The sequence below is a fragment of the Cimex lectularius genome, unplaced genomic scaffold, assembly GCF_000648675.2.
Source record: "Cimex lectularius strain Harlan isolate CLEC.00 unplaced genomic scaffold, Clec_2.1 scaffold15, whole genome shotgun sequence".
Classification (NCBI taxonomy): domain Eukaryota; kingdom Metazoa; phylum Arthropoda; class Insecta; order Hemiptera; family Cimicidae; genus Cimex; species Cimex lectularius.
The window spans coordinates 2,521,640-2,536,978 of NW_019392667.1; the positions used below are offsets into that span (position 1 = coordinate 2,521,640).

At 35.7% G+C, this 15,339-nt stretch overlaps 1 pseudogene; it reads right to left on the reverse strand.

Moving 5' to 3' along the window:
• Positions 1 to 1,675: 1,675 nt before the first annotated feature.
• On the reverse strand, positions 1,676 to 1,794 carry LOC112126322 (annotated as a pseudogene).
• Between the last annotated feature and the right edge of the window lie 13,545 nt (positions 1,795 to 15,339).

The window sequence follows — 15,339 nt, forward strand, 5'->3', positions numbered from 1 at the left end:
AACTGGAAACTAAGAAAACATCTACACAACATGAATATACTCAGTGATGACCCCATTTATAGGTTATGCTTTGGGGAGGAAGAAACAACCACCCATGTCTTCTTCCAACAAGAAATCTCAATGGAGACAAACCTTGGTTACAAAGAGAGCCCAGGGAAAGGAATTATAGAACAGTGAATGAACTATTACTTTTTAAAATAACGATCGAGTAAATACACCTGATCTATGGAACTATGAACTATGGAAGCCAGAAGGCTGGAGCGCTCGGGGCACAAAAACCCCCAATTCCCAGTATCCATCATTAAAATTAAAATCAGGGTTAAATTCAGAAAAAAAAGGACAACGTTGTATTTAATTTGATTAGTTTTTACAAGTAATTCAACTGTCGATTGTTAGTTCCTTTTAGAGCGAGCCCCCAAGTGCTATATTTGTATCGCTTTGTAAATGTATCAAGGCAAAAGCTAAGGACCAGATACGACCACCTATCGATCGGCTGGTTCTTTAATAAATATGTTTTGACCCAGGCCAAAACCGGTTTTCTTAGTAGAGATTAGGCAATACCGAAAAAAAGGATAAAGTGCCATTTTTATCAAGGTGACCTCCTTTCACATATCCAAAAGGTCACATGTATTCCGATATCTGCTTACTACGTGTGAATTTTTGAAATTTCACACTTGCAACTTGTACTTGTACTTTGTATTGTCAAAAACGTTAAGGACATCATTCATTCTTTACCTAATTATTGTGTTAAAAGGAATCATATTTTTTTCCAAAATTGTTATGCGTTGTGCAAACTTATTGGCAAAACTTACCTAAATGGCAAACTTTTTTCTTTTTCGTCTCATCTTTTAATTATTACCTCTTTTTCAATGTAATTAGAAATTTTAAAATATCCATTTATGGTATCACCATATAGCATTCTACTACTTCATACGTTTAAGTCCGAATTTTATGAAATTGTCTAATGTATTTGAAATTTTCTTTTTTTTATAAACCTGTTAGAAAGAAAGAAATAATTGAAAAATAAATTAATCTTAATATACAAACCTCATAGGGAAGAGGGAGGGTCGCATTTGAGAGGTTTTCAGACGTGGTAAATATGGGGTGTATGCATTTTTTACCCAAGAGATTTTCCATGTGAGCGAAATGTTACTGTTATTTATCACATGTATGTCTCTATGCGTATAGATGTATATTTTTGCTTCAGTTTATAGAAGAAGAAAAAATTCGTGATGGACCTATAACTTGAACTGTTTTTCTCTTTCATATGTCTAGATATCATCTATCGAACCACAAAACGTCTACGAGTTAGCAAGTAGAATGGCGGTAGCTTAGTAGACTTTATATAATTAGTTTAAAAGAGAAGATAACTTTCTGCATTATTTTGATGTAGAAACTTCGTATGTCGAGCTGGTGGCAACCTAACCCGACTCAAAAATTCTGGCCATTGTATTTCAAAAGGAAGGACATCCTTTTTTTTAAAACGTGGGTTTGCAACAGCAGAGGTCATGTAAACCCTCAGGATGCCGGTGTTTTTGAAAAAAAAAAAAGATTTGTAAGTATGTCGGGTTCGAATGCTGGGCCGCTGGATTCGAACCCGGGACCTTTACCTTACAGCGGTGAGCGCCGTCTCAACGCCTTAACCGTTACGGCCACCGACGCCCCCTAAAAAGATGCCAAACAGCACGCGGTGTCCCCAGGCGGTCACCCATCCGTGTACTAACCACGCGCGATGCTGCTTAACTTCGGTGATCGGTCGAGAACCGGTGTATTCAGCATGGTATGGACGTTAAAAACAAAATAATGGGCAATAAAGGATGCAATGAACGTTAAAAGAGACAGTCACGATTCGTTGACAACTTAAAACTTTTTAATAATGAGTCCTAGGCCTGTACAATTTTAGCAATATTGTTGCTTTGTAAGTCTCATGTTTGTAATCTTATATAGTTTTATTTGTAGTCTGTACTCATGCCAATGCTGGCACTTAGTGAGAGGGATTAAGGCACAAGGAGATCTAGAAGCCATCGTTAAGGCATCTTAAGGGCTCGAGCTGTAGGGCAAGGAAGGATCGAAAGGTTGGATGGAGAACGGATCAGCTCGTTGACAAAAGGAATTAGGTTGTTGTGGATAGTGAGGTTGGTGACGTAGTAAGGATGTTGGGTGGCAAGGTAGAACCTCACAGTTACACTCCTTATGTCCAAAATGTTCGTAGTAGTCTTGTACAAGGTTAGTTTAGTGTTGACGGATTTTGGTCCTAGAAGTCTTCGTAGTTGCCCAAGCCTTTTGTTAAGTTGTATCTTAAGTCATGTAGGAATCCACGTCAGTTTCCTGTCTAGGTACATTCCTTAGTATTTTACTTGAATGGAATTCGGTATCGCCTTCTTGTTGATGTAGTCAAGAGCAAGAATGTTTTTTTCAATGTGAACGTGTCTTCCATTTTTTACACCAATCTTCGATAAGCTCAAGGTGTCCTTGGATGTTGGAAGAAGCTTGGATAGGATCCGAATTAGGGTACAAAATTTCGTTATCGTCCACATAAGTTGTGATGATGGTTGTGCAGGTAGGTCAGCAATACATATGATAATGTATTGGACCAAGAACGCTCCCTTGTGGAACCGTCAAACTTTTTCATTTTACTTGCCCATTTTTTTCTTGTAACCCTAAACAAAAATATATAGTTCTGCCATTCTCACAAGAGTATTACACACTTATTAATTAGAAAATGTAATTTCGTTACAAGAAAGACAAATTTAGTTTTAAATAATGAAACAAAACCTTAAGAACATACAACATTAAAAGTTTACAAAATTTTAATTAAATACGAATATTAATTTTAACTAGCTTCAGAGGTGAATATGTCTATTTAATTTTGCTTTGAAATCGTTTAAATAGTGGAAATAGTCTCTGGGGACAGTCTATACACCACATCCCACAACTCTCGTCTTCAAAAGCTCAAGATTTTTTTTATTATATTTTTTATTTATTTATGTAAAAACCTATCCATCCATTACTTAATGTTTTACTGTACATATTTTCTATACACAACCAGGTGATTATGGCGCGCAGGTCGGTACAACAGTATATAGTTTTAATGTGTATGTCTTTCTTTCTATGTATGTAGTTATCTATACATTTTCATAAATATAGATCCATCTATCGATCTAACTTGTTCATAATTTTTTATTTATTAGTAGGAATCTTTATCTCTTTTTTAAAAAATTGTTATTTGTTACTGTTTTTGCGAAATGAAATTTTAAAAACATATCAAGCATTTAATATTGTCCCACTTTTTCTCATGGTATCAATGCTATTTAAAAACTTTGTTTCGCAGTCACGTAGTCTCACCAGATAAATATCGGCAGAACCAGGCTGTCCACTCGAATTCATTTTTAATTCAATTTTGTCAAAGGCGGCTCTGAAAGTTTCACTATTCTCCGATTCTTCGTACAAGTAGAAAGTGACCATTGCGAAAGTTGAAAGTCGTCGGATGTTCGTGCTTTTAAAATTAAAACGGACCAAGAGTGTTACGAAACTTCGATACCTCCCGCCATACAAGCAATTTCCCCTTTTGAACCGTCAAAACCGAAAATTCAATTTAGTCACATTATCGCGGAAGTTTAATTCGATTTAACGACGACAATCCCAAGAGCAAAGCCGTGTTTAATGAGAAAATACATTCGCGGTTTAAATTATTATTTCACCCTTGTATTTGGAGACAGCATCTGCCGTTTCCCACGGGTGTACAAATAATTCCTCTAAATTGTATAACAACAAACCCCTTTTTCAAATAATCGTGTATATCAAGCCGTAATGAAGTATTTTATTATGCTGATTTGACAAAATACGACAAATTGGCCGTACATACCAAATTAACACGCATTACTATAATAAGACTTCATAATACACTTTCCGACTAGTACCAATTAGGATCTGATTTATTTAAAATACAAAATTAAACTTTCTAATTAAATTGTTTTATAATAAATTGAAATTTGTGTGATAGTGGTTACACAGTTTCAGTAAATTACACGATTTGTTAATTTTTTTACAATTATGAAAGGAAGTTAACAGTATTAAAAATCCCTTTAAGAGATTTTATACGTTTTTTAATTCGTCGTTTTGATATGTTTTAACGGTATAAATCCATTATATTTAGTCTATTGACCAAATTACTTCTTTTTTTAAATGAAAAAGTTAGTGTCACGAGGGGAATTCGAAGCCCCCCCCAGCCGAATGTCGTAAGTTCGAATCCCGCTCGTGACACTAACTTTTTCATTTCAAACAAAAACCTTACGTAAAAAGACTATTTATAAAGATCTGTTCGTGAGAATTTCGTTTCAGCATTTATTGTTATTTTATGCTATTCCTGGTTGAATAAAGGAAGAGAACCAGAGAGAGAGTCATGCTTGCCGAAGAATTACATGAATCTAGATAGAATTAGTTCTTTATAAAAAAGAAAGTACAGTTCTTTATACTGTTTGTGATGAGAAGAGTAGAAAGGTGGTTGAACTGGTGATGACGTGGACTTTAAGCTGAAATATTTGGATTCGGTTTCGGTTAGATTGCTTGGGAGTAACCCTGAGTCAACCTGTAATTCCAGATCCTATTCACAGATCTTCGACGAGTTATTTTAGATATGACGTATTAAAGGTTTTTATCCAGTGTTTGATTAAAAATGTATAAAGAAGCATTAAAAGGAGCATATTATACGGAGGGATATGGATAAAAGAGGCGGCCCCAAGGCCTTCTGCTCCTAGACATGAGTGAATCTATTGTGCTCCCCTGTTTTCATAAATCACTGTCCAGCTACAGGTTGTTAATCAACGTCCACAGCCTTTCCAGCGACTCCTTAATGTAAGATTTTGCTTGTGGCTTTTCCCGTCCTAGTTGCAAGTACCTGCACCAGCTTTACTTAATCTGACAATTTTTTTTTTTTTTTTAAATGGAGTTACCAATTTGAATTAACATCATTAGATAATTAAATAAAAGGTAATTATATATCAAACAAATAGTCATATCATCAAACGTAAAGTCGTTTTACTTAATCTGGACGAAGAATTGAATAAGGAATCAAAAGCCTGTAAGATTACTTCACAAAAACTAAAAACATCATAAATTGTGTTCTGCAGTCTCCTTCTCTTCCTGGCAATATCTGCACACTGTTTCTTCTATCTGTACTTTTATCCGGTACCTGCGCTTTCGTAAGTGGCAGTGCCCTGTGACGAGTCCGACCAGAATCCTAGTTCGGTTGCGGTTGCCTTCCAGTAATTCCTTTGTAGGTTTTGCGGTTGGCCTTTTGTTGAATCTCTTCGCGTGCCTCATGCCTGTGGTATTGTTCCACAAGGTTTTGGACTCATTAAGGATCCATTTTGAGGTATATCCTCTTTTATGACAAGACTGGTCAGCATGCCTACTTTTCCTTGCCTCTACGACACGAATGCCCAGGGTGCCATGCCAAGGTCAGGCATTAGTGACGCTGACTTCCGCCAAGGCCTCCTTGCAGGTTCAAACACTCTTTGCCTTCAACTCGCATGAGACTAGGACAATTAGTGCTGCCTGACCGTCAGAAAAGATGGCTGCATTCCTGGATGTATTCCTAGCCTTTTTATTCCCTTGGCTCATTGTTCAATTTCGTTCTTTCTTTCGTTCATTCTTTAGATTCATCCCGAAGACTCCAGCCCCCATGGGAAGACTTTAGGCTTGGATTCGGTTACGTTAGATTCGAACCCCTGAATCTCTAAGCCCAGATACTATTCACTACAAATATCTTCGCCATTGCCATTTCAACCTTGGTAGAGAGAACTCAGTGGATTCCAGATTGAGAAAAGGAAGACTGGATGAGGGTTAGAGTGAGTTTAAGCTTGCTAAGGAAATTTCCAAAAGGAACATGGCCGTATTATTTTAGAAAGTAATATCAAATTCTTTATATAGTATTTGATTAGAGATGTAGGTAGTTGCATTGGTGATGAATTTGGTCGGTTTTTGGGCTGAATGTTTGGATTCGGTGTAGGTTAGATTGCTAAAAGCCTGAATACAACTCTCCAAATCCAGATCCTATTTGCAAGATATCTTTCAGCCTTTTTGGAGGGTATTGTGGATCGAGTGAAAAGTAAGCTTGCTCCAAAAAAATAAGACTCGGGAGAGTTATTTCAGAAATGAAACAAAGCGTTTATCTAGTGTTTGATTACAAATGTAGACAAGAGCATCGATGGTGATGCAGAGGACGGGCTTAAATAATTGCTTTCGGCTTAGATTAGATTGCGTAGGAGTCCCCCTAAGTTCAAGCCCAGAAGCCAGTCTCAAGAGATCTATTTGCTACAACCATTACAGGCTTTAGAGAGTTCAGGTAGTGGATTTGGTTGAAGAAAGAAAGAGTCAAACGATTGGAATGAACTGTAAGCTCACATAGGAGCTGATTTTTAGAGGAAGGAGTGTTGGTAATGATGGCAAAAGTTTTGGGATTATAGTTTGGATTCTGTAGCCTACATAGGTTAGATTATGGTCTTCTAAATGGTAAGGTTATTATTAACTTCGATTTACAGTACATTGTTTTCGACTGTGTTCAGGTTTTACCTTGTCACTGTGTTGAATGCAATTACGCAGGTTTGTTGACACCTTTTTTAGGTTAAAGTTTACATCATACTTGTATTTCTCTTGTAAATGGAATTAAAGTGAAATTCTTGAAAGATGTTAGGATGGATGCTGAAATCATTGGTGGCTAATTGTCCAGGTAGGTGAATTTATGAAGGGTCGCACTAAAAGCACTATTTTCTGAACACCCTTTTTGACAGGTTAGAGTTTCGAGGAAAAAACTGATTTCAGTTCTAGGTTGAAGTTAAGACCTTGTCAAAGGCAGCACCAGCATAAATATGAATTTAATATTGTATACTGTTGCAATTATAACGATAATATTGTAATAATTTTAAACACTATGGTGTGGCTATTGTACATAGTTATATCACCTACAGTCAGACCAAAAGGCTTGGAAGTTGTAAGACAAAAAGCGTCTTAATAAGTTTTCAAACTTGATTTTCAGCTAGTTGAAATTATGTTATGTTTTTAAGGGGTAGCAACTTGACAAGCTAGAATAAATGCTAAAAAATAAAAAGAAGTACAATTCCATAGCGTTGGTTGGAGGAATCTTGTGCGGTTCTTTCCACTATCCTTGGTGACATTAAGAATGGTTTAATCAAGGAACAGCCGGGAGCAATGAAAATAAAGATTTTATTACGGTTTCTGAGCAAATGCACCGAGACACCCTGTTATAGTCGTGGTTCAGACGGTGCGTTTCTGAAAACCTACTCTCGTCTTTCAACGGAATCCGGCCAGATCCCAACGTGATCCTGTGATCCAGAATCATAATCGAAACGGGACTCTCAAAAAAAAGGAATCAGATCCGAAGAACAGTTTTTAAAGCGATCAATCCCCCTCCCCCGGCCAAAAAGAAAATAGAGAAGTCTGGACGTAACGGAAACACTCGAGGGCACGTGAGGAATCTTAAAGGTCTCATACCGGTCCGGCGACTTTCAACTGAAAAGCCATGTTCCTTTTTTCTTTTTATTCCACTCCGAGTACTCCTGACTCATATTTCAAATGTAGAGCAACGCTTTGAACTCGGGTTGTTTGTAGATGTTCTAACAAACACTCTTATATTGGTCAAAAACATCAAGCACAACTATCTAATTCCATTAGTTTCGGGTGATTTGAAAATATCCAGTAATCCCGTTCTTGAAGAATCTTCCTCTTGAACAAAATTTAAACTACTACTCAACTCACTGTTTATCACCAGTTATAAAAATAAAAAAGTATATACTAAAAATATTATAAAACATACAATTACTAATTTTAAACCTATTTTCCCCGTTCTTTTACAACCATGATTTTTTAAGTTATTACATAAAAAAGGCCGTACTCCTCTTACACCGCCACCCATATGGCACCCCCTGTTTTATTTCCATCTTTATTACTTAAACGACTTCTTTACGTAAAAATCCTTCAAACAAAATGTTTTCAGACCATTGAACAAACCAGATTATTAGGTATCGTCGATTTTCTAAGGAGTTTCTGTAGAGACAGAAAAATAAGAAAGTATAATCAATTATTATCTTTAATTTATATTAATTAGTATTTTATATAGGAATTTATATATATAAAATATTATACTTTGCAAATTTCAGCAAATGAAAGTGGGTGAGATCTGAGGCTTATACTTAACATTTAAATCAATTATTTAAGGACTTCCAGTGATTGGGCATTTATTTTGTAAATACGAAAATAGATTGAATCATATGACCTCTCACACTGCACATTCACGCTAATAAATAGATTCACTCTGATCATAAGCTAAGGACACAAAACTATCATTACTGTACAGGGTGTCCTGTTTAGATGAGCCGGATGAATTTCTCTTCAACCAATGACGTTATAAAAAAACATAATAAGTCTATAATATTTTTTAGTCTAGTTTCAAATGTTTATCTTTTTTTTGGAGAAAAATTATGCAGGGTATCTCAGGCACACTTCAACTCCAAAATTTCAAATACGACCCTGTACATCCTGATGTACCATTTTAAAGGTTTTTTTGGTGCGATCGGATTTTACATTGGTCAAACAATGACAAAGTTACGGCAAAAAGAAACCGGCAGGGTAATTTCGACGAGGCTGTGAATATTTTACTGTATGTTCGCAAAAAATCTGAATTTTTCTCTACGAAATGTTGGAAGTGTTTCAGGTTTTTCAAAAAATAAAATTAGAAACTCCAGACTTATAATTTTAAACCGTATCTTGTTCAGGGACTTCGGGACTGATTATGTCAGGCGCCTAACGTTTCTTGCACAAATGTCGATTTGGGTGGCTGAAGAAAACGTTCTTCCATTCAATGGACTGATGAATCCAAGTTCACCTCTAATGGCGTTCAAAACCGTTGGAATTTTCGAACTTAGGCAGAGGAAAATCGTAGAATTTCATACTCTTGTCATCATCAGGTCGTTTTTACAGTACCAACGTTTGGTGTGGACTTCTCGTAAATAAATTAATTGGGCTTTATTTCTACGAAAATAATTTAAATGTTGCTCAGTTCCTCAATTTTTTGAGGGAAGTTTCACCAACACTATTCGATGATGTTCTTCTGGAACAACGAGAAATAATGATTCTCCAGCTTGATGGATGCCCCGCACACAATTCTTTTCAGGTGAGACGTTATCTGAATTGTACACTTCCTGGGATGGGTGGTAGGACCTCATCTGTTTTCCTCCTCGGTCACCCGATTTAACTCCAATTGACTATTTAAAAAATAGTGTCAACACCAATCATAACCCAGCAACCTCATTTGAAGACCTGGGGCAAAGGTTAGAAAATTCTTGTCAATTCATGTCTCTCTTGCTCTGAGCGCAGGTGAAAAGTGGTTAAAAAGAGCAAATTTTTGCATCGTTATGCAAAGCTGCAGTTCGAATATGAAATATGATTAATAAGTAGCAAACCAAATGACTGTCTTTTCAAACTTTTGGTAAAAAGTTCATCATTTTTTCACCAAATTAAAATCTGATTGCACCATTGTTTGCTGCTTAAAAACCCTTTAGAATGATGTGTGTATAAGAATGCATAGTGTCGTATTTGAAATTTTGAAGTTGAACTTGACCTGAGGTACCTTGTATAATATTTCTCAAAAAAAGGTAAAATTTTGAAACTATACTAAAAATAGAAAAACCTGGATAATAAAAGAACTCTGTTTCCTCCAAGAATCGGAACAGGGGAACTAAATACTCGCTGCTGTGCTCAAGTAAAATTCTTATATTGCATTGTGTTCTTACGCGCTCACTATAGGGAGCCAAGGAATTGTACCCTTCAATCAGGTGGGACACATCATCTCTGTACACCGGATACAAACGCGAGCTTTGATCCATAAGCGTCCGTATGAAAATGTAGATGAAGGTTTGAAGTTTATTATTGAAAAAATAATTTTGTTGTTTTTATCAATTGAATAGTCGGGAATCACGGACTTAATAGAAATTCTTAGGGCGTAAACACGCGTAACTGAAGAAGCCCGAAGCGGAATTAATAAAAGGAAAAAAGCCGGAAAGCACTTATGCACTAATTGGCCAATTAGCAAGTTTCCTTTTCAGTTTTTAATAAGTTGAACCGAATACGCAATCGTGACATTCCGCCGGATAAAAGGAAAAAAGAAATACATCTTGAACACGATGGCACTTGGAACGCTTATAAATCTTAATCTACCACTGTATATTTCGCCGGGAAGGATGCAAATATTTAACAGTTTACGATACACCAGAGCCTAAGCGTTCCTCAGCCGAGTAAGGAAAGCCAATAATGAAAATCCCAAGGCGTCTGACGCAGTACAAATATTTTACCGCTTTCCTCTGATCAGCATTTTAACACCTCATTGAGAATTCTCTCGGATATGTCAAGAGGGCGACCCTCTTTTCCTTGAGGGTAAAACTCTTTGACTGCCTTAGACCAACCGACCGATGTGGCTAACAAATCGAAAAAGCTGTTCTACTCTTGTTTTTTAAAACAGAAAACCTAGAAAAAACGTGTTTAAAACGTTCTGATTAACAAATCACCTAAAAGCTAAAGAGATGAATATTTATGCTTTTGTTAATCAATATTGTATAGTTATACATTTTTTAATTATAGTTTTATCAGGGGAAGAAGCTTAAAAACACGTTTTAGTTTATGTTGAAATAACGACTAGACGATATAAGAATAATAAGCACTAAAAAAATAGACTTTTTTGTACATTAGCATCTAAATAAAGAAGAAAAGGAAAGAAGATAATTCACCAAGAGAATATACAAAGTATACAAAGGTATGCAAGGGTATGCAATGCTAAGGAAGGAATGTGTAGTGATTAGTGACCGTTAATCGATAATTATTCAGAAATCGTGAGCCACTCTTGAGAGGGCACTCTCAACACGACACGCAAGAATGGCACAATTGAAGACCAAAACTTTGAGCCCTGAAGATGATCTCAATAAAGTTCGAAACCTTGACACGATAAAAAAAAATGTTTTTCTGAAACCTACATCACACCAGACCGCATCTCACGATTTCTGAATAATTAAAGAAGGAAGTAAACATGGAAGAATGATTGAAGATTTTTTTTCACCAAGTAGCAGTAAAGAAAAAACCTCAAAGTTTAACTTAGAAAATGTTACCTCAAAGTTTTACTTATATAATAATGCTGAAGAAAAATGGAAGATGTGGAAAGAAACAAAGATTACTCATCAAGGGTGAAGAAAAAAAAATCGTCAACAAAGCGGAAAAACATTAGAAGTAAATAGAGAGGTATACAAAGCTAAAGAAGGAAATGGATAACGAAGAATGAATGAAGGAAGATTGTTCACCAAGCAGCAGTAAAGAAAAAACCTCAAAATATAACTTAAGTATATAATGATGCTGAAAAAAACTGGAAGAAGTGGAAATAAACGAAGAGTGTGAGGAAGAATAGTGGACAACAAACCAGCGGAAAAGAATTAGAAGAGCATAGTGCATAAAACATAAAGCTAAAGAAGAACATAAACATAGAAGAAGGAATGAAAATTTTTCACCAAGCGTGGCGGTTAGCGGTGAAAAGCATAAACAATCTAGAATTAAAGAAAGAACATCTCCAAGTGTAAGTTAGGTATCTGATATGATGAAGAATGGAAAAATGGAAGAAGTGGAAAGAAATGAAGATTGTCCCCTGGGGGGTGGCAATAGAGCAAAAAGCAAAGGGTATTAAAGGAAAAATACATGAAATCAAAATCTAGATAGATGCTTAATAAAAATAGGACATGAGAAAAAAAGGAAAAAGGAAAATCGAAGACTCTAAAAAAAGTAAAATTGGTATAAATACAAAATATATAATTAAAAAAACTGAAAATGCTTGATTGTAAATAGCACACTAACACTTAACGTTAAACTTAATGGAGACGAAAGAAGACTATTCAACAAGGATGAAGAAGAAAAATGGAGAGCAAACCAGCGGAAATTAGAAATGTGTCACAAACACAGTAAAGACAAAGTGTAAGAAAATACATGTATATTATTTAACAATTAATTTAAGACGAAAGAAAACCAGACATATTATTTAAGTAGAACTAATTTTACCTATAATTAATTATTATTAATGGGAAATATTTTAAGCATTTAATTCAAAATATTGTTAGAAAAAAGTATTTGTGAAAAGCAGATTTACCGTCGTGCAAAAGCCTGTCGGAAATGTCTCCGAGGGACTTTAAATTCAACTTTATCCGACCGGTCCAGCTCCAGAGATTTCATTGTCCCAGTCTTTCCCTTTCTCCCGAAATTTTTCGGTGCCTCCGAGTGGTTTTTTTTGTATCCAGACGTCGTTCGTCGTCATCGTGGCCCAGTTCCGGGACGGGTCCCGCACCCACGCAATTCATTTTTCCAGTTTTACTTTATTTCTTTTTTTAGATCCTTGAAACTCGAATGTACAACCGGCCCGGGTCAATTTTTGAACAGTAACTAGAGTTCTAGTATAAAGTGAGTATAAAATATAAATTGCTCACATATTGTATTACGAGTTTGCAATTAAAGTTGGATCTGATATTCAAGAAAATATCAAAACTCAGAGAGAGAGAGAGAGAGAGAGAGAGAGAGAGAAAGCGAAAGAAAGAGGAAGAGAAAAATAGATAACGGAAGAAGAAGAGAAAGAAAAAACCAGACAGAGAGTGTCACAGTTCAGAAAAAATAAAAAGATAGATAGAGAGACGGAAATGATATAAGAAAAGAAAGAGAGATCTACATGACATAGAAAAAGAGACAGTTAGAGGGGATAGAGATAGGAAGAGAGGAATGAAGAGAGAGAGAATACAAAGAGAAAGAGAGAGAGGCAAAAAGATCAACAAACATTATACATATGAATTCAGAGACAGGTGGCATAGCAAAAGAAAGGGATATCTAGAGGGGAGAGAGAGATGAAGAAAGAATGAGAGCGGAAGAAACCAATAGGAATATAGATAAATAGAGAGAGAGAGAGAGAGAGAGAGAGAGAGAGAGAGAAAGAGAAAAATAGTAATATAGATAAATAGACAGAGAGGGAGAGTGAGAATCAGATAGATGACATAAGAAAAAGAGACATGTAAGAAGTGAAAAATAGAGAGAGAGTTTTACAGAGAGTTCATATAAAAAAATAAATATCTTGAAAGGCTAAAAAGGCTAAGAAGAGGAGGAGGTAAATAGGATAGTAAAGAAAAACAGACAGCAAAGAGAGAGGAAGAGTGAAAAATGAACATATAGATTGAGAGATATCTAGAGGGGATGTATAGTGGAAGAGAAAAATAAGAGCATAGATAAATAGGTCCACGTAGAAAGAAAGAAAGGGAGAGAAGTGATTTAGAAAAAAATAGACCAAGAGGGAATAGGGAGAGATACAAAAAATACAAAGCTTGATAGAGATCCATAGAGAGAAAGGCGGAAAGATAATATAGGAAAAGAGGCGACATCTAGAGGGAAGAGAGAAAGGAATAGAAAAATAAAAAACAGTTACAGAGAGAGATATGATACAAAAAGGGAGAGAGGGAGAGAGAGAGGGAGAGAGAGAGAGAGAGAGAGAGAGAGAGAGAGAGAGAGAGAGAGAGAAAGGGAGATGTAAGACAAATTGAGAAAAATATAAAGAAAAAGAGAAACAAAGTAACTTAAAGAGAAAAGCAGAGAAATAGTAGTAAAGAAGAGAAAGACAGAGAGAAAAAGGAAGAAGGAGGATAAAAAAAGAGAACATGAATCTCCCATTTAATGTTTACATTGTGTTACACATTTCTCTTAGGCCTCTAATTTCTCATTCCAATAATAATTATAAATCCTTTTTTCCATCGGTAATGTAATCAGTAATAAATATTACTACAATATTGTAAGAATAACAAAATGGCGTTTTCACCTAAAGAAAAAGAAAGTACCAGAAAAGGCACAATTGGTATTTAAGAGCCATAACTAACTGGAATGATTTTCCATAAAGCTGAATTTCCAAATTTGCCTCGGGGACACGTACCAAAGACAAAAGATTTTCATGAAAGGTTTGTCAGAGTTAATTAGCCCTTTCACCTGAGGCGGTTTTGGTCACAGGCGGTAAACCTATCTAACCTCTCTAAATAATTGTTTGTCTATTATTAATATTATTATTTTTAATTATTCGTGTTTTGCCAGTTAACAGGTCTTCTGTGACAAACTATTTTATTCGAGGGAAACTGATTTTTAAACACATCGTTTAATTTATAATTATTTTTGTTGAGAAAATAGAAAACGATCTTTTGCAAAGCGGTTGACGACCCCAGTTTTGTATCCAAAATCATCCTTTCAACAAGTCTTCCTCTATAATTCCAATGGTATAAAACAGACGTTCCCCTTGCAACCATCCAGTACCAAATTTACACATATCAGGGCCCATTATTACTATTCAACATGGGTAGCCCACGGGGGATGCTGTGACCCGAATACAAACCCGTAACATGTCATGTCCGATGCAGAAGGAAAAGGGTCTCTCATATATTTTGGTAACGCAATTATTTCCAGCCAGGGATTCGATGGGTTTAAGGCCAGTGAACGTACCCGCTGTTTGATAAAGGGATAATTAATCTGTAAACCCTTTGACGAAACTGTCTATACCGCGTTTCCTTAGCCGTCGGTAAATTAAAGGCACAAAAAAATTATTACTAACCAAAAAAAAGTAACGTTTATTTATAAGTAATAGCATTAATATTTAACTTGAATTAGAAAGAAAATATATTTGCATGGATATTCTTAGCAGTTCGATCGTACTTGATACATATCAGCTGATATGTATAATACTAGCGAGATGACCAGGATGGTCTGAACCTCCATGACAATTTACTGAAATAATGGCAAAAAGAATTGTAGACTAACTTCAATTTATCAAATTATGTGTGCTTACATTGTTTTTTAAATTATATGAATTATTGGGTTGTCCGGAAAATAATGCAGGATTTTAAGTTTTCATTAAAAAAAATCTATATAAAATATTCTGTTTACGTTTACAGGATTACTCATTTGTATGNATTTTGATTAAAGAACATTGCTTTAAAGTAACTAGTTTCTTTTTTTTTGTTTAATACCAAAATCCTGCATTATTTTCCGGACAACCCAATAATAACAGAGAGGGGGCCGCGGTAGCCGAGTGGTTAAGGCGTCAGATCCCGCGGTCGTGGGTTCGATCCCCACCGTCGCCTCTGGACTTTTTCTGACTACTAAGGGGACCGGTGGCCGCAATTGAAAAGAAATTGACACGGCACTCATCAATGGAAGGAGCGGGATCAGATCTCAGTGACCCTGAATTTGGTCCCAACCCCCTTCAAAAATGAGTTT